Source organism: Pogonomyrmex barbatus, unplaced genomic scaffold (assembly GCF_055798465.1).
Source record: "Pogonomyrmex barbatus isolate J1 unplaced genomic scaffold, ASM5579846v1 scaffold2, whole genome shotgun sequence".
Lineage (NCBI taxonomy): Eukaryota > Metazoa > Arthropoda > Insecta > Hymenoptera > Formicidae > Pogonomyrmex > Pogonomyrmex barbatus.
The window spans coordinates 23,403,792-23,425,319 of record NW_028297116.1 but is presented as its reverse complement, the minus strand read 5'-3'; the positions used below and the strand labels follow the sequence as shown (position 1 = coordinate 23,425,319).

The window sequence follows — 21,528 nt, the reverse complement described above, 5'->3', positions numbered from 1 at the left end:
TTCCAAATTGGTAAGCCGCCGATTGACTCAATGAAGCTGCCCTACCTCAATTCTTTTACCTCTCTCAAATTCACTCACTTTCTCTCTAACTTAACTCTTACACTTACTTATCATAGTGAACCAAATGAAAGTAATGACCATCCCGAATAAACAAACGAAGCAGGCATTGCGACATCGTCGGGAGAAATATATATATAAACAAAACAAGCGGATTCGTCGCGAAACTGAACACGCCGGGGAACTCGCGGAGCGGTTAATCAAGATAGAGCCAAGACTCGCGAATATTTCTTTACAAGACTACACCATCGCCCTTCGCTCCGCGGCAGAATTTAAAAATCAGTGCACTCCGGAGAACTTTGACGTGGAGAAGTTCTATCAGCTCGTCCGCCAATTTCCTCGCTCTCCCATTCATCCATCACCGGGAATTTTTTACATAAAAAGAAAATTTGAGCCCGATAACCAATTTTGGGAACAAATCTCAAAACATCAACTTCACGATACTGTCCCATTTTTCGTGATCCTCTTCTCTATCTCGTTCCCGAAACGCTGAAAGCTTTCTGCAGCGCTCACCCTAATCCTCTGCCACACCTTCAACCCGATCCCGTTGACATGCCCGCCATAACCAGCTTTTTGCCCCAATTAGAGCAATTGGGAATCGGATCGGATTTTCAATTATATAAGTTTTTGTAAATGAAAGTTTTGTACCGGATTTTCAACTATATAAGTCTTTTGTAAATGAAGTTTTGTAAACAAAAGTTTTCCATGTAACGAAAATATTCAAATGTATACTCTAACATTCGTCTTCGGTTACTATTTCATAAGACCGTAGAGTTAAGATGTTTGTATTTTCTTCTTTTTATTATTAAATCATAGTTAATCCGAATTGCGTTCCAATTTATTTATTTTAAAAGAAAATCTTGACCCCGAACCATTTTTGGGCCCCTGAAGATCTCACGAGGTCCATTCCTGGTTAAAGAAATTCGGTTCTCTGACTTAAAACGGACCGCGCTAGCGCAGGTAAGGATTATAGCGTCACCGACGTTAATCCCTATGCTCTTAGGGCGCGTTCGATTCGCGAATCAACCCCACGTCGATCTGGGAGAGCAAAACAGTTCCGTGCGTCTACCCGAATTCCCCCTCCTGACTAAAAATATTATCTCTCGAACCTCGGACGTAACAATATAATTATCTGATATTATATCTATTTTTCGATATAAAATTTGATTAATATATATACAGAAAACTTTAATAAATTCCTCAGCAATTAGTTGTAGTAAAACTGCTTTTATATGTGTGCATTGTGAAAGAACAGATGAAACGTATTTTTCTTCCAAAGTACATGTTAATTTTTTAACAAGTTTTTTTCGTAACAGATATTGTTAATATTTCTTTCAAAATGTCAGGAGCATCTTGTATTAATTTCACTATTTCAGGACTATTCAAATAACTTGTTGCATTTTTCACACTGCATTGTTTTGTTCTTACAATTTGTATTATCTTTTTCTCATCCAAAACAAGTTGACTTTTCGTTGCTTCCGTATTTTCAATTTCATCTTTTTCTTCTGAGTTTATTTTTTTCATTTCTTCGCTGAGATTTATTAATTGATGTAGAGCAAATGTGGTTCCCTCATTATTTTCTTGACAGTTTGCTCCTATGGAATGTTTCGATGTATAATTACAAACAAGTAAAGACTTGAAAGCACTCTCATTGAACGAGACTTGGATTTCGATTCGCACAACCATTGCTTCTTATTTGACTGAAAAAATTTTCTAAAACATCTCGATTCAAAAATCTTAAATTGAGGGCATGAAGCATGAACTTCAAAATTGTTGGCATGAAATATATTCCATACATTTATTGCTGCTTTTATTGTTCATATCCAATTTATTAAACACCTTTGAGCATTTTTTTCATAACTTTTCGAGTGTCTTTTTCAACAAATCGTATGTTGTTTATTTTCTCAAGCATCTTGCCAGAATTGAATATGTCCACTATTTTCAGATATTTTATTGCTTAATCCTTTTCCCTTTTTTCCATTAAAGGAATCAAACAGATCATTGAAGAAATACAACGTATATGAGATTACTGCAGCGCTTGCTGATAAAGTCATCGTATCTTTTTGAGCATGGACAACTCCTATAACAACAAATGCAAATTATAAAACATTAATTTAAAATATATTTTAATATAATATTTATTAATTTTAATGTTTTTACAGTCTTACCTTTACTTAAATTTAATATAACATCCATAACATCCATAAAATTTGCAAAAGTCTTTGAGAAAATTTGAGATGCATATTTAACTCTCATTTTAATTAATTTGGAATTAATTTGGAATTAACATGTTTTTCAGTGATCTTGGGTAATTGACGTTGTTTCTAAAAAAACTATTCCTATCTATATGAAAAGCGGTGCAGATGTCATTTCATGATGCATATTGTTTTGTTTAGATGTGTTTTTCTAGTTTATATCTAAATCTTTTACCAAAAAGTTGTTTCTCGTTGCTTTTAACAAATGTACATAATCGAAAAGAAGTACTACTTCTTGGCCTTTTATAATAAAAATATTTTCTAAAAAGAATTTTAAGTTTATTTTACATTTTCTTATTGTTATTATTTCTATTACATCATGATTTATTTACTTGGACCTAAATTCCTTTTTGCGTGAGTCCCCTACATGTTAGTGTCCCCTATTAATACATTAATAGCAGATATGTTTGCACTGCCTTGGTCACATATCGTTACTATGGATTTTAATCCATATATAATAATGTTTGATAATCATTCCTTAATGCAAGAAATTAGTTGATATGTTTTTGTAGCACTTTCGCAAAATCCATAGCCTAATGACATCTTTTGTCCAGTTTTTAAGCTTTTTAAATAAAAAATAAAAAATAATAAGCTATTTTTCTTGTTCTTCTCATACCCAGTCCTCAAAATCGATTTTGATCAATTTTAACATATACTGTATTATATAACAAAGTAGATTGTAATGAGACTTCATCCCATAAAAGTGCAACATATTTTTCTCTGTTGTCCTTAATGTCTCGTACAATGTTCTTTATAAACTGTATTACGATTTTATTACATCCAGCCTGTATAGGAATATTGGTTAGTTGATAATTTAACATTGTTATGAAAGGACAGGTCAAGTTGGATAGAAATTTATAGCGGAATCTTTTATAAATGCTGATACAGAAAATTTTATCATCAATTGTATATCTCCGAGTCTATGAAAATATTAAATTAAATTAATAAAAAATTCATTCTTCATTTATATATAAAAAATTATTCATAATTATATATATTAATAATCATAAAAAAAGCAATATATTTCACACAATTGAATAAAATATACGATTGTGATTAATATATGATTATGATAAACATTAAAATACTAATAATCACAAAAAAGCAATGTATTTCACATAATTGAATAAAATATGATTGTGATTAATATATAATTATGATAAACATTAAATATGTAAAATTATATAAACTTGAAAAAATGTAAAAATATTAATTGTAAGAAAAATGGAGATAAGATCTTTTGTAAGATAGGATTTAAAAAAGGATTTGTTACAAATTATTTCTTTTTTTTATGTACCTGAGGAAGTACTTCACTATTTCTCTGTATCATATCAATAAATTGTCTGGATATTATTTTTATTGCATATCAATGTTGCTTTTTTTGTATGTTCCTTCGGGTTTTTCAGACGTTTTAATCGTCTATTTGCACGTCTTAATGAAAGAATAGTGTTGTATAACATTTTAGCATTAGGACTAACAAGGGGAGGACGCAGACTTGGGAACACCGATTTTAAAAAGACTTATATATGTTAAAGTACTCTATTAGAAGAGCACTTGAATAAATGGATAAAACGCCATATTCAGTTGTTTTTGAGAAAAACCGGTTTAAAGTTTATAGCGTTCCTTATATACCGACCGCGTTGAGCTCATTGTCGCCGAGATCGGGTAGCTCGGGCGTTCGGCCCTGTATTACGAATCTGTCCGGGTTCGATTCTTATGTTATGTCCAGCCCGAGATAATTATATTTTTTTTTTTTAAAGAGAAAATAGATGGGCTAGGGAGGACGCTCCAAATACCCTCTCGCAGGTGGACGCGTTGAGGCATTCCTACGAGTCGGACGCACTGTGCAGATCCACGAGTGCGAGTCAACGTCTTGAAAAAGACGCTATGACTTCGACTGCGTGACGTGCGTCCGTCGGTCCGTAATTTAGGCAAGAGAATTTAATCTCTTTTGCCAGAGACAGGATCATGTACGAATCTTTGGATAGCGGAGAATGAAAGAGGGAGGAAATAACTAAACGATAAATAATTTGAATTTTATATATAATTGATAATTTTAAAACGATTACAAGTTTAACTAACTATAAGATCCGCGTCATTATTTCTTGTGTTGAAGTACATTTGCTTAAGGTGTATTTGATCAAAAAAAAAAAAAGAAAGGTGTTACAAATGTTTTTTTTTATGTTCGAAATGAGTAAAAGAACGGAGATTTATACATACGGAAATTCATATAATATATTTCATTGAATGTTCTAGAAAATTTACGGATGTATTATTTAATTTTCGTGTACAAATTCGATTATATTTGTATGTTTGTCTACATTCTAATTATTCTTATCTTACGTTGTTTAATATATTTAAATTTATATTTTGATATCCGTGTGTGGTTGTTTCGGAGAGGAGGTCGGATTTCTGGTAGTGAGATCTAGAGGAGGAGGGGAAGGAGTCCGGAGTTCGCAGAACTCGTCCAAGGATTCCTTAGTGAGGAAATCTGGATATTGGAAATTTGTGTCATGGCACTCTGGGAAGAGTGCGCTGAAATCTGGGGGTAACCCAGATTCGGATGGTCTAATCGGGGAATAGGACGGAGGAGACATGCACAGTGAATAGGGTCTGGTGTTGGAACAACTCGTGGTTTCTTCAGCGCGTGTAGAAACCTCGGATGTCCTTGGCAAGAGGTAGTTGGCTGATCGACGAGCTCGCTTATTACGACGATAACGGAGCCTCTTCAGGGCTCGCCTCCGTCTCTGAGCGTTGGAAAGAGAGGATGATGTAGATCTCACTAGAAGAAATGGATTAGTTGGAATATGAAGGAAATATCATTGGCCGTAAACCTTAAGGCTATCTCTGAAATATTTCAGGAAACCGAGAGATCCGACAGAGGAGAGAAATGAAGGGAAAGAAAAAATTGTAAGAGAGAAAAAAAAAAGAATAGATTTCCCGAATTATTCGGTGGCCATGAACCTGCTGAGTGCTCCACAACGCATAGGGAGTCAGAGAGGTACGCCGGCCGAAGCAAACAGAGAAGAAGCAGATTTTGCCAAATTATTCGGCGGCCATGAACTTGCTGAGTGCTCCGCAACGCATAGGGAGCCCGAGAGGTCCAACGGCCCAAGCAAAGAGAAGAAAAAAAAAAGAAAGGAGAAAAAAAAGAGAAAAAGAAAAGAGGAATAGAAGTGTAAAGAGAACGGCAGAGAATAGAAAGGATGTAAGAAATGAGAAAATATAAGGAGAAGAGACCAAAAATTATTATTAGAGAATTTTACTATGTGTAGTCAAACTTACTGTTGTTCTGGAATGCCGGAGACTTGGGACCTGCGAAATGATGAAGGTGGAAGCGGTGTCGCTAGGAAACTTGATCACTTGTACTTGGTGAAAAAATATATGTCGACTGACATCGACTGATTGAATTACTGACAAACTGACGGACTGAAACTGACCGCGTAAAAAAAGGAAGTAGCAGTGCCTACCGTGCCTTTAAGAGCACTATATATATATATATATATATATATGATTTCGTTGAGGAAAACATCTGTTGTTCTTCCGCGATTAGAATAATAGGGATATTCGCTTAGCCAAATTCTAGTAACCGATCCCCGGAAGAGATCAGTTGCGTAACCGTCGCGATCTAACAGCGTAACAGAACATATGTCATCCGTTTATCTGCTTAACTAAATTCTAATAACTGATATCCGAAAGAGAAGAATCGTGCAGTCGTCAAGATGTAACATCGTTGTACTTCCGCTATTACGATAATAGGGATTATTCGCTTAGCCGAATTCTAGTAACCAATCTCCGGAAGAGATCAGTTGTGTAACCGTCGCGATCTAACAGAGTAACAGAACATGTGTCACCCGTTTATCCGCTTAATTAAATTCTAATAACTGATACCCGAAAGAGAAGAATGGTGCAGTCGTCACGACGTAACACCTGCTTATTATACTTTTTTTTTACTCTAGAATAAAATATTTATTTATTATATATAATATAATATTTATTAAAATATTTATTTATTATATTATTATGTTAAATATGTATAATATTATTATATAAAATAAAATTAATTAACAATTGTTTTACTTGAAATTTTCACTTTTAACTTCAATTAATAATTTACTTGAACCTAATTTTTATTCAATTATCAATCTTATATTATTTTACACATTCTGTCCGATATAAAACTAATAATCGGAGCAATGAATAACTTAACGTTGAGTAAAAAATTACGGATCAAATAAAATTACAATGAATAAAATATTTCTTGTATTAAATAATAATTAAGAAATAATAATTAATAAATAATAATAACTATTTTAAATTATTAATTAAAGTTAAAAGTGAGAATTTTAAATATAAACAATTGTTAATTAAATTAATTTTATTTTATATAATAATATAATACGTATTTAACATAATAATATAATAAATAAATATTTTCTAGATTAAAAAAAAAGTATAATAGGCAGGAATCGAATCTAGGTCGACCCGGGAGATTGGTAATACAGGGCCGAGCGCCAGAGCTACCCGATCTCGGCGACAATGAGCTCAACGCGGCCGGTATACAAGGAATGCTATAAACTTTAAACCGGTTTTTCTCAAAAACAACTGAATATGGCATTCTATCCATTTACTCAAGTACTCTTCTAGAGTACTTTAAAAAATATATACATTTATACATAATATATACATGTTAATGTATAAGTCTATATATATATATATATATATATATATATATATATAGAGTCTACATATATATATAAGTCTACATATATATATAAGTCTTTTTAAAATCGATATTCCCAACTCCGCGTCCTCCCCTTGTAAAATTTCTTTTACAAGTTACTTCTTATAAGTTATTTTCTTCAAGTTATTTTTTTGCAAGATCTTTTTCGTAATCTTTTACTTCTTTTACAAGTTATTCTTAATTGTTCCTCTATTTTTGTTAATCGATTTTGTATAATACTTTGTATTTTGTACATGTTGTATAATACTTTGTACTTCTGTCTCATGATTTGTATATAAATGTGATTCATTTTTCTCTGTACTTTCTTTAGCATTGATTTTTTTGTTCAATATCAGGAGACACGGTAGTGTCTCGGGTGTTAAGTCAAGATCAACCGAGAACACTGCCGTGTGACTTTATGCGAATCGTCGAGGTTCGAGCATCTGAAATTATCGAATTTCAATAACGGCTAAATCGATCAAGTTCTAAGTAGGCTTGATCGATAGCTTGAGTCCGACTTGCATAATAAAAGTATTTTTATTTTTCTGCTACGTGCCCTACAAGCAGAGATATTACTATGCAAAGTCCGATTTGGAAATTTTTACTTTAAGAAACGTCATCATCGTCGCCTTTATATGGCTGCAACGTCTATCACGAGATGTCACTATTAATCTTATCGACCCAGCGAAAGAGAGTTGGGATACGTGTCTCTCGATACCTTTAAAAATCGTAAAAGTTATTAGGATAACATAATAAGATAGGAGATTATAAGAAAAAAAAATTGGAAAAAAAATTGCTATCTATTTTATCGATTGCCGCCGGTAATATAATAATATTTTATTATCTGCATGGCAAATTTAAGTTGTACCACTTCTTGTAACCTCCTACCTCATCATGTTATCCTCATGTGTCTCTCGATATCTTCGAAAATCGTAAAAGTTATTAGGATAACATAATAAGATAGGAGATTATAAGAAAAAATAAATAAATAAATAATTGAATAAAAAAATTGCTATCTATTTTATCGATTGCCGCAGATAATATAATATAATACTTCAAAATGTCTGATATCACTATAAAATTACCTTTTTTTTAAAAAAGGTAAAAAAAAGGTGTCAAGTATAATGGAATACTTTAAAATGTCTGATATCACTATAAAATTTAAAAAAAAGGTAAAAAAGGGTGTCAAGTATAGTGGATATTGCCAACTCAAATGATTATGTAAAATTTATATAAAAGATTTGATCTCAATAATTGGCGCCAAGTTATAGTTCTACAAACATGGAGCTACAAGTCCATTTTAGTCAAATTATATATTTCAATCGTATAAAAGATTTGATAAACCACTGTTTTAAAAAAATAAAACTCAAGTAGTTTCTTTAATTTAAAAATAATGAAAACCAAATTACGTGTATATCTTTCTATCTATTAAAAACTTCTTTTTCTAACCAGTGGTAGTAATTATTTATTTAGCTTTAAAATATTATTATATCACAAAATTGCTTTACTCAATCTACGTTTTTATCACAAAGAATTATAAAGTAACAGTATAAAATAAATGATAAAATTTTATTTAAATAAAAAAAATTTTTATGTAAAAACACTTGGCGCTGCTTAGATCAAACGAAAATGCAAAACTGATGATGAGATTATTTGAATGTTACAAATAAAGGCAAAATTTATTATTTAATATGATTAAATTATAATTACATACCACACACACACACACACACACACACACACACACACACACACACACACACACACACACACACACACACACACACACACACACACACACATCTTATTCATGTTCTTTTTAGAGGTTGGTCAGCGCCAAGTGTTTTTACATAAAATTTTTTTTATTTAAATAAAATTTTATCATTTATTTTATACTGTTACTTTATAATTCTATGTGATAAAAACGTAGATTGAGTAAAGCAATTTTGTGATATAATAATATTTTAAAGCTAAATAATTACTACCACTTGGGTAGAAAAAGAAGTTTTTAATGGATAGAAAGATATATACATAATTTGGTTTTTATTATTTTTAAATTAAAGAAACTATTACTTGAATTTTATTTTTTTAAAACAGTGGTTTATCAAATCTTTTATACGATTGAAATATATAATTTGACTAAAATGGACTTGTAGCTCCATGTTTATAGGACTATAACTTGGCGCCAATTATTGATATCAAATATTTTATATAAATTTTACACAATCATTTGAGTTGGCAATATCCACTATACTTGACACCCTTTTTTACCTTTTTTTAAAAAAAAGATAATTTTATAGTGATATCAGACATTTTGAAATATTCCACTATATTTGACACCCTTTTTTTACCTTTTTATATATTCCGTTTGTTGTACGTCTATTGTTTCTATTATATCTTGCTACCTCTCTAACTGTTCATTATGATGCTATACTTATTGTTGTACATGTGAGCATATATCCATGAGCACAAATTGAGAGTTATCACTATGCTCTTTGTTTTTTTCTAATATATGTTACAATGATTGTTGTTGCACATTATTATCTGTTATATCGATATTATTATTATTATGACGAACAGGAATTGCTATATGTTTTAAGAAGCGATTATGTGGAGAACAACTATAATCTTTTTCTCAAAAGTGCTTATAATAAACCCTATATTTTTTAAAATCATTTGCACAAACGTTTTCCAAAAAATGCAAATTTAAACTTTGTATCCATGCATGACATCTCGCAGAATCTTTAGAGAACTTATGACGTGATGCTAATACTTCAGATTTGCAACTGGGAACACAACAGGTTCTAACCATGTTGTTATGCCACTAAAAATAATATTCTCTATATTACTAATTTTGTATTTCTTTGTCTCGTTAAATATATGTATACATATGTGCATAAAAGATGTTGCATTTATTGCAGTCTATTTTGTCAAGAGAGGAAAGGCGAGAAAAAGAGAGAGAGAGAGAGAAGGAGAGAGAGAAACGAGCGATCAATTAAATCAGTTAAAAATACATTTAATAGAAACAGAGAAATGAAATAAACTAAAACGGTTTATAAACAGGTTAACAATTTGCGACTCAACAGAAATTTAAGCCAATTTTTGCCGGACAGAAATAAAGAATATAAACTCTTAAAATAGCAACATTAAACTATTTCCAAATTTGTTGCAAAGTTAAAATTTTTTTTCTGCTTGTAACACAGAAATTAATTATGTTAAGTTTGTTTGTGGAACACAACAGTTTTTTTGCTTTTATATGATGAATAAAAATATTATATTTATTCTACAGTATTACAAATGTATATATTTTTTACTTTACATGCACTTAAAGATATACTCAAAGATTGCATGACCTTATCTCAACCTACTCTCAAACTTATTTAGCGCACTTAAATTAAAGAACAAGGTAAAAAGCGAAAAATAAGCTTCGTAAGACACAAATGCTGCGATTCAACGCGATTGACTTTATATAGCGAATTTGATTGGGCGTACTAGTGTGCACTGAGTGCATCTGTCTCACTTTTACTAATAGCGATAAAAGCGAGAGAGGGAGCACTGGTGCACACTAGTGCACCCAGTTGAATTCGCTAATGATGTCGCCATATTAGATTTTTTTCGTTATTCACTTTACATTTCACTTACATTTCACACTTTACATTTCGTAATTCATATTTCTGGGCTTGTCAACTTATAGATGGCGCCAAAATACTAGGCAAATTTTTTCCATTTGAGTTGAACCACTCTGGTCCACCCACACCGAGAGCCAGCCAGCACCGACCGTGTACACCGACACCAGGCAGCAAGAACGCTTCATTGACACGCACTACTACCAGCGCAGCCAGCCGACACATCAGCACAACAGGGACCAAGCGAGCGTATTCGATATGTCTACTAATGTAAATCATAAAAGTCATATTTTGTAAAAGCGAATGTCCACAACGAAACACATCATAGTGTATGCGACCTGGCCAAAGCCGCGGTCAACGAATAAAAACGTAAAGTTTCCGAACATTATTTCCGCGATAAATACCGCAAGAAACGCGTTAATAGAAATACGTGCGCCGCGTACTAAAATACGAAAGCGATGAAGACATTCATAACCGAACGTGAATTTCCATACAACGAAGAGGATTATAGTTTGCTCGCATTAAATCATTCCGATTCCCAAATTAAAGCGGACTCACTCACACAATACTGACTAACAAATTTACGAGATGGAAGCATATTTTATTCTCTTGGCGTATATCAATCATTAATAAACGAAATGGCCCACTCGTCCGCTGATCAACAGAACGAAATTGATAACAAAATCTTGCAACTATGGCATTCAATAGATAGAAACGGTCCACAAAAGAACTGAACAAACCGCCGCGATCGACGCACCAGATAATAGCATATTCCGTGAACTAATGGACGAAATATGCAATCTCCGCGTACAAACGGACTAAGCCGGCAGGCACAATTATTTATGAGAGAGCAAACAAGAATATCACAAGATTTTCTGCCCCATCCGTTGGATTTAACTTACGGATCGTATCAGGATATACGAAACCAACCGGGAAACGTTGGCATTTCTAACATTGGACGCGCGTAACATGATCCCAGAGATCGACGGCACGTCACGACGTGAATTTCTAAATGCAAGCACATAAGCTAAAAACATTTACCCCGCGGACGAACAATTCTTATTGGAGGCCATCCTTTGGAGGCACCAAGTTCAAGGGCAAAGCCGTAATGGACTTCCATACGCGAGACATAGTAAATTTAGAGCAATTAAAGCGAGAACTAGAGAAAGAATATTTGATCAAACGAAGCACTGCTTACCTACAACTCGAATTTAACTTGAGTATTAAATTACGAAATTCAAGGGCAAAGTCATGATGGACTTCCGTATGCGAGATATAGTAAACTTTGAACAATTAAAGCAAGAATTAGAAAAAGAATATTTAAACAAACGGAGTATCGCACATTTGCAACTCGAATTTGACTCGCTCAAGCAGAAATCGAATGAAAGCGCATAAAAATTCGGCAGGTAAATAGATAACCTAGCCATAGAATTCTACGAGTCCATGGAAGAAGAGTGATACTACTCGAACAGCAACGACAGCGCGATTTTAGAAATTATAAAAGAACAGGCATTGCACAATTATCAAAATGGTTTGCATAAAGACATTAAATTACTTGTACGATCGCGTTATAAAACATTGCAAGAGGCAATCACAGGAGTTAGTGCAAAGCAGAAAACACGAGAATCCAACACGCGAGTATTCGTACATAGAAGCCGTATAACTCAAACCCGAAACCCGCGTTGCGACAAATGCGGAAAAATCAGTCACTATGGGCGCGATTACAGGACTAGCCGTTTCGCAAATGAATTCACTCTGCCTAAGCCGGAAGGGCAACCCCGCGTAAACGCGATAGAAAAACAATGTAGTTATTGTAAAAAGATAAGACAAGAATGTTGGGCATTAAACGGAAAACCCGGGAAAAGTAGTAGAAATCCGCCAGAAAAAATTTTTTTTAATTTGCGAAGAGAAAATTCCGAGGAAAATTTTAAAAATAAAAATAAAAAAGGCGAATGCGAAAATAAATCAACCGCGTCCCGCGTCAGAGTATCGCGTGACACATATCAAGGGGACATCGTTTATTAACACCGGACTAAATGCGATCACATTACTTGTTACGGAAGCTAACGGTAGAAAAATAAATTTCTTATTTAATACGGGCGCATCAGCAACAATAATAAAATTGAAACATTTATTAGATCACGTTCTAATTCACGAAGAGAAAACAATTAACAGGCATAACAGGACATGAAATAATAACATTAGACAAAACACACATTACAGTTCAACTATCTCAAAAAAAGATACGACACCCAGTATATATAGTGCGAGATAACGCAATGGAATACGACGCGATCTTAGGAGCGAATTTCATTTGGTGATATATAATCGCATTTGGTCGTAAAACAAATTCTGTACAATTTAAAAATACAAATTTCAAGTTCTATTCATACAGGCACGTAATCTTAAGGCCGCGCAGCGAAACAATCGTACAGGTCACGACTAATCAAAACAAAATCGGATTAACGAAACCAGAAGAAATGATACCTGGAATTTTTATAGGATGTTGCCTAGTCGAACAAAATTATACATGTCCAATCAACTACTGTAATAGAAAAAGAAAAAATTATTCAAGTACCGCAAATAACATTAGAAAAGATAGATATGCAAGAAAAGATAACACAAGCATCCGTGAACGCAATACATACAAGAAGTAAAAGTACAAAATTAATCTCTCGAGAAGAACGAATAAAGAATTCATTACAGAGCATTTAAATCAGAAGGAACGAAAATCTTTATTAGAATTATCGCGAATATAACAATGTGTTTCATTTGGAAGGAGACACATTAACACACAACAAAAATAAAGCACAAAATATCAATACGAATAGAATCGTCACCGGTAAACGTGCGTCCTTACCGTTTACTCGAAAAGCATAAAGAGATGAAGTAAACAAACAAATCCAAGAAATGTTAGAGCAGGACCGAGCGTCAGCCAATGGAACACACCATTAGTCGTGCCGAAAATGACAGACGCTTCAGGTAAAACAAAATTACGAATTTTGCTTGATTTTAGGAAATTGAATGATCTCATCAATCGGAAATTCATTCCCATTGCTCAACATAACGGATATACTTGATCAGCTGGGCAACGTAAAGTATTTCACGACATTAGATCTCGCATCAGGTTACCACCAGATATCAATGGCGGAGCGAGATAAAAATAAAACTGCATTCTCTACGCAGTCAATTACGAATTCAATAAAATACCATTTGGTTTGAAAAATGCACTTGCGACTTTTCAACGCTTAATGAATTCAATTCTAACGGGCTTACAAGGGATTAAATGTCTAGTATATCTCGATGATATTGTAATATACGGTCCTAGCCTTAAAGAACATAACAAAAGATTAGAATTAGTTCTTCGAAGATTAAGAGAAAACAATCTAAAGCTCCAACCAGACAAGTGCGAATTCTTACGAAAAGAAGTAGTTTATGTAGGGCATATAATTACTGAAAATGAAATTTTGCCAGATTCATCAAAATTACACGCCGTAAAAAACTTTCCTACGCCCAAAAAGGTAAAGGACGCAAGCATTCATTGAATTAGCCGGATATTACAGAAAATTTATAAAAGATTTCTCGCAAATCGCAAAGCTATTAACAAAACTCACAAAGAAAGAAGAGAAATTTGAGTGGATCACAACACAGTAAAATGCACTTGACACGCTAAAAAAATTAATTAACAATGGCACCGATATTAAAATATTCCGATTTTACAAAAGAATCTTTTCTTTTCAAAAAAATTTTTTCTTCTAACTACGGATGCATCGGACTATGCAATAGGAGCCGTGTTATAGCAAGGCGAAATAGATCAAGATCAACCCATCGCGTACGCCAGCTGCGTATTATTACGAGCGAAACAAAATTATAATCGAAAAAGAATTACTCGCAATAGTATGCAAAGTAGTATGCAAGTATTTCAGACCCTACTTATACGGGACAAAATTTAAAATAATTATCATAAATTTTTAATATGATTATTCAATGTAACAGATCCCGGTTCGCGTTTAATCAGGTAGAGATTAAAGTTAGAAGAATACGATTATGAAATAATACACAAAGCAGGGAAAGCCTACGCTAATGCCGAATGCTAATGCGTTAAGCCGTAACGTGGCAGTAACGAAGGAACAATAGATTGACGATGCCGCATCAAAAAAATAGTACAAAGAAAAAGATAAGAAACAAATATTATATGAATACCATGATGCACCTGTAAGAGGACATCAGGGCGTTGAACGAACAATAAATAGAATTCGATTACATCACAATTGGCCAGGATTAAAACGAGATGTTGAACAATCTCAAATTGTGGACATTACCAGAAAAATAAATTGTAACGATGCGCTAAAGCACCTTTAATATTAACAGATATACCGACAAAACCGTTTGAGAAATGCGCGTTAGACATCGTAGGACCTTTGCCTATAACGACAACGAGAAACAAGTATATACTAACATTCCAAGATAGTTTAACAAATTTAGCAAAGAAATATCGGTACAAAATCAGGAAGCAGCAATTGCTAAAGAATTCGTGAAAAAAATCGTATTAGAATACGGAATCCCAGATAAAATCCTAATCAAGGAACATCAAGGAAATTTCACCAGTGAATTCTTAAAAAATACGTGTAAATTGTTAAAAATACAAAAACAAACGAGTCTACCATCCACAAACGAAGCTCTTGAAAGATCATACCAGACCTTAACAGAATACTTACGACATTATATTAATGAGGATCAGACGAATTGGAGTAGATCCCGTGATTTGCCTATAACACGACCCCGCATATCGCCACGGGTTTCACGCCTTTTGAACTAATCTACGGGCACCAAGCACCGCTACGCCCTAACTAGCTCACCCAAATCCTCCTATACATACGACGACCATGCAAGAGCTTCGCGAAAGGATACAAGACGCGAATCAAATAGCAAAAGAAAGCGTTAAAGAAGAAAAACAAAGGAAGGAACGCTATGATAAAAAGACCAAGACAAAATAGGAGACAAAGTACTGCTACATGACGAGACGATACGCAGAGGACGATCGAAAAAACTAGATGCAATATGGATAGGACCCTACATAATATTAGAAAGAATAGACGATATCAATTAAAAATAAATAAAATAAAAAAGGGCCGCTGAACAATAAACGTACACGCAAACCGGCTAAAAATATGAAATACAGAATGGACTTTTTCATGAGAATGCAATTCATAATTTTTTTCTTGTCTCTCTGATTGTTTACAAATAATTTCTTTGTAATAACCAGTACTATCAGAACTCACGCTTTTGGCATTTATTTTGCAAGTACCGTCAGAACAGATGCTTCTAATTATAATTTTTATCAGTACCATCTAAATAGATGCTTCTGACATTGACGACACACTTTTCATCATTGCACTAATTATAAAAATATAATTGTGGATAAAATGGTTATGAAAAGAGCATCTTCTTCAGAGCACGTAACTTCGTGTCACGCTCTGTCTCGATTCTGATTGTCTTGACCAGTGATGCTAGATTCAAGACGAGAGTCATGAGAGAGTCAGGGAGTGGAGATGCCGCACACAAGGAGAAAGCATGTCCGTGAGAGTTCGGAAGTTCGGTCGCCGTCGGGTAATAGACGAGGCTAGCAAATCTAATCCTGACTCTTTCACTCTTTATTCTCACAACTAGCTCGATTCTGATTTCTGACCATCGAAACGATCGCGCTTTACGATATAGGTTACGTTCGCTTTAGCGCTTATAGTTGTAAGTATTATATTAATAACATTGACATACAATGTTCGTTATATTTAAAAAAAATGGAAATTATATCTGTTATTAGAAAGAGTTATATCTATAATTAGAAAATAATAAAGAATAGATATAAGAAGATAGAAGATAGAATAATTAGAAAAATAAAAAATTTTATTATATTTTTTTGTATTTTTGTATTTTTGTATTTTTTTTATATTTTTTATATTTTTTAATTTTATTTTTTATTATATTTTTTACACATTTATCTTTGTAACAAGTGTGCACATATATGTTCACATTAAAATAAGATAAAGTCTTATACAGATGCAATGTTCCTTACAGTATATACACTATTGTATATTATTTATTTAAACTTATTGCTATTATTATTATTTACTATTATTATTAGTATTTATTTAACTTAATGCTTTAATGCATTTGATGAAACACAAGCAATTATCCTTTTTATTGTTGCATATTAGACAAAGATGGACCAGCAATATCGTTTGCAGCATGTAGGTGAAAACTTTTCTTTTGCTTTACCGAAGAAGTAACATATAATTTATCTGCCGACATAAAAGATAAATGCTTTTTATCGAGCTTCATGTTTAAAGCAGTTTCGTTTCTTGCTTTTAATGCTGACTTCAATACACAAATGGCATTTACAGTAGTCGACGATAATCTGTTTCATTTTTTTGTTTTAACATCTGTTAAGAGAGAAAATATTCTTTCCGGAGCTGCATTTGAATTTGGGAGTGTTCTAATAGAATTCAAGAGGGCTCTTAAATGGGGAGGGCTCTTATTTGGTTTCATTATTTAAATATTGTCTTTGTAAAATCTCCTCCCACATATTATCAAAATTTAATTTTAACAAATCTTGTTTCTCTGTTACTGAAAAATCTGAATTTAAGGCAAACCATTCTTTCTTTAAATCGTTTTCAAAACCACCCATGCTTGCAGCAATAAAAGAAAGTCAGAATCATGAAATGATGTTTCCCTATCAGTACTCAATAAAGCTATATGTGGTAAAAGAATTTGTAATTTTGATAAAAATGTATCACTTACTGGTAATCTTTTGAAAATTTCTTCGGCTGCAGTTATGTAAAATCGTAAATAGTTCTCTCGAACAGTTGCAACCATGTTTGCGTATCCATCCTCTATCAATTGATGAAGATATTCTTCGCACTCCGATCCTAAAAAAATATCATTTAAAGATTTATGATTTTCTGTCTTACAAAATGTTATATTTGGCAAATGTTTCAAAATTTCTGGTTTTATAAAATTTGTACAAATTTCTTTTAAAAAATCAATTGATTTTGACTGTAACAGATGTATTCTCGTTTCCTCAGCTTGGAAAAATGCATTAAATACATTAAAAAAATGTAATGTATATTTTAAGAATAGCAAATATGCTTTTATATCTACATTCTGCATGACACGTAACAAATTTTCTGCAGATGCTTTCTCGCTCACGATCATTTCATTCAAAAAATGTTGTATCGTATTCCAAGATTGAAGAAGTCTGCCGATACACGCGTGGTGAGAAAACCATCGTGTATTACATAACTTTACAATTTTGTGAGTCCTTTCTTCAAAACATTCACTTAATTCGGTGAAAATAGATCATCGCTTAGGACTACAAGTTATATAATTTGTAATTCTTTTCAAGAATTCCTCACAAGCTTGAGGTATCTTAGCACACGCGGCATGCGAAGTTAATGAAGCAGAATGGCATGGACATGATAATGGCAATACATTATTGCACATCTCTTTCAATTTTTCTTGAAAGATAAATGTTTTCCGACCATAACGGACGCATGACAAGGCAACAATATTTGAAAAAGGTATTTGTAGTTTTCACATTTCATATTTAAATGCATTAAACAATTTTTCCGCGCTGCAATCTGTTGCATCGATATCAATTAATTTTACTATAAAATTTTAATCATATTAAATAATAAATTTTGCCTTTATTTGTAACATTCAAATAATCTCATCATTAGTTTTGCATTTTCGTTTGATTTAAGCAGCGCCAAGTGTTTTTACATAAAATTTTTTTTATTTAAATAAAATTTTATCATTTATTTTATACTGTTATTTTATAATTCTTTGTGATAAAAACGTAGGTTGAGTAAAGCAATTTTGTGATATAATAATATTTTAAAGCTAAATAATTACTACCACTTGGGTTAGAAAAAGAAGTTTTTAATAGATAGAAAGATATACATAATTTGGTTTTTATTATTTTTAAATTAAAGAAACTACTACTTGAGTTTTATTTTTTTAAAACAGTGGTTTATCAAATCTTTTATACGATTGAAATATATAATTTTAAAACGTCTCTATCTCCGCGTCGATCGGTTTTGCAGGATAGCGTCGATCGATTTTTGGTCAGGATTCGGTACGAGAAATAAAATATCGTATCTCTTGATATGTCTAGGTTTATATTTACAATGCCGACTGGTTGTTTTTATATGTACAGTATTTACAGATATTTCGCCGTTGGTACGGCGAAAAGACGCGCGGTTTCTACGTATTATATACAATCGTTTGCTCGTGGTCGGTTCTTCGAATTTCGTCGCGTTCCTCGATAGGCGCGGCGCGGGCGCGACGGTGCGCGGGGATTTCGGTCGTCTTGTTTTGACGGATCAGCTGTGTGTAGTGCTATGACAGATCAGCTGTGTGTAAGGCTATGATGGCTCGAATGCAGGAAGCTCCCTGCTTCTCGCTCGTCAGAGGAATACGTGCACAAGGACTTTCTTTGTGGAGCCCAGGTTGAGAAGCTCCTCAACCTGTGAATACTTGTGCACTGGTGGATTTAGAGGAGCGATCGGCCAGAAGCTCCTGGCACGATAGGTAGCACCCTAGATCGCTTTTTCTGGAGAGGATTCGGAATATCGAGAGCAGTATCGGACTGGTTACTGTCTTGCCGGAAATAGGTCTCGTTTATTTCCCGGACTCGCTTAATATACCCGAGCCGGCCATCGGTCGGGAGTCGTCGGGAACGGGTCGGCCGGACTCGGATCGGGGTAGTTCCGGGGGATGTCTTTGTCGGAATCGCGATAATTCGCCGAACGCGCTCGGGAATTCCGCGAGGATGTTCGGTGGCGCGGTAGCGGGGCCGGCGATGGTGACCTTACCGTGTGTCTATTGTTTCACGCGGCGCGCACGTGAAGCCGCGTGATCACCGGTTTGCCGCGTCCGCTGTTCAACGGGCTTTTCGCGACGGTGGGATCGCGGAAGGATCGCCATGTCGGCGCCCCGACGGTTGATCGGTCGGGGACTTTTAACATTGTTAATAATTGTTAGTAATTGAGGGGGGTGAGTCGGGTGTCGTTATAATTTTACTAAATATTATAAGACATGCAGAATCTGCGCAACATAAAAGAAATATTGACAAAGATGTATCATCATCTGATAATGATAACGTAACTTTTGAACAAAAACCATTGCATCCGAATGTATTTAAGCAGCAATGGTTAGAGATCGAGCAATTTAAGCCGAAATCCGAATGTATTTAAGCAGCAATGGTTAGAGATCGAGCAATTTTGGCTACGCGAAATGCAATGTGATGTAAATTCATTTGCATCATGTACGATTTGCGAAAAAATTATTGCTGGTGGTTTATCGCAAATCTACCGTTACGCCGAATCTAAAATACCTAAGAATAATTGCGAAAAGTTTGATGAAACAAGCAAATCGAATGAAGATTGTAACATAGAAATTAGCGAACTGTTTTCGTCCTTTGAGGAGCGGAAAAAATTCGCGGAGATTCGATATGCTGCTTTAATCGCTGAAAAAAATATTTCACACGAAAATGCAAAAATAATACTCGATTTTTTTAAAGACGTAGGCAAAGATCCTAACGTTTTGAAAAGCATGACTGTGAGTCGACAAAAATGTACGAATCTAATTACGAACGTTTTATATCCAGTTGAGACGGATCGTGTGATAGAAAATATTCAAAATACAAAATTTTCTATTTTTATAGATGAATCAACAGATATTTCTAGTGAAAAATGGATGACATTTCACGTTCGATACGTTCATATTGAAACATTAGAAGTTCATTCGTAACTAGTAAAATTAATTGATATCGATGCAACAGATTGCAGCGCGGAAAAATTGTTTAATGCATTTAAATATGAAATGTGGAAACTACAAATACCTTTTTCAAATATTGTTGCCTTGTCATGCGTCCGTTATGATCGGAAAACATTTATCTTTCAAGAAAAAATTGAAAGAGATGTGCAATAATGTATTGACATTATCATGTCCATGCATTCTGCTTCATTAACTTCGCATGCCGCGTGTGCTAAGATACCTCAAACTTGTGAGGAATTCTTGAAAAGAATTACAAACTATATAACTTGTAGTCCTAAGCGATGATCTATTTTCACCGAATTAAGTGAATGTTTTGAAGAAAGGACTCACAAAATTGTAAAGTTATGTAATACACGATGGTTTTCTCACCACGCGTGTATCGGCAGACTTCTTCAATCTTGGAATACGATACAACATTTTTTGAATGAAATGATCGAGCGAAATGAGCGAGAAAGCATCTGCAGAAAATTTGTTACGTGTCATGCAGAATGTAGATATAAAAGCATATTTGCTATTCTTAAAATATACATTACATTTTTTTAATGTATTTAATGCATTTTTCCAAGCTGAGGAAACAAGAATACATCTGTTACAGTCAAAATCAATTGATTTTTTAAAAGAAATTTGTACAAATTTTATAAAACCAGAAATTTTGAAACATTTGCCAAATATAACATTTTGTAAGACAGAAAATCATAAATCTTTAAATGATATTTTTTTAGGATCGGAATGCGAAGAATATCTTCATCAATTGATAGAGGATGGATACGCAAACATGGTTGCAACTGTTCGAGAGAACTGTTTGCGATTTTACATAACTGCAGCCGAAGAAATTTTCAAAAGATTACCAGTAAGTGATACATTTTTATCAAAATTACAAATTCTTTTACCACATATAGCTTTATTGAGTACTGATAGGGAAACATCATTTCATGATTCTGACTTTCTTTTATTGCTGCAAGAATGGGTGGTTTTGAAAACGATTTAAAGAAAGAATGGTTTGCCTTAAATTCAGATTTTTCAGTAACAG

General features: G+C 33.5%; 2 pseudogenes; both read right to left on the bottom strand.

Annotated features, from left to right (window-relative positions):
* Positions 1-1,350: 1,350 nt before the first annotated feature.
* Positions 1,351-2,867, bottom strand: LOC148936777 (uncharacterized; annotated as a pseudogene).
* A 776-nt stretch (positions 2,868-3,643) lies between these two features.
* Positions 3,644-9,847, bottom strand: LOC148936776 (uncharacterized; annotated as a pseudogene).
* Positions 9,848-21,528: the final 11,681 nt, after the last annotated feature.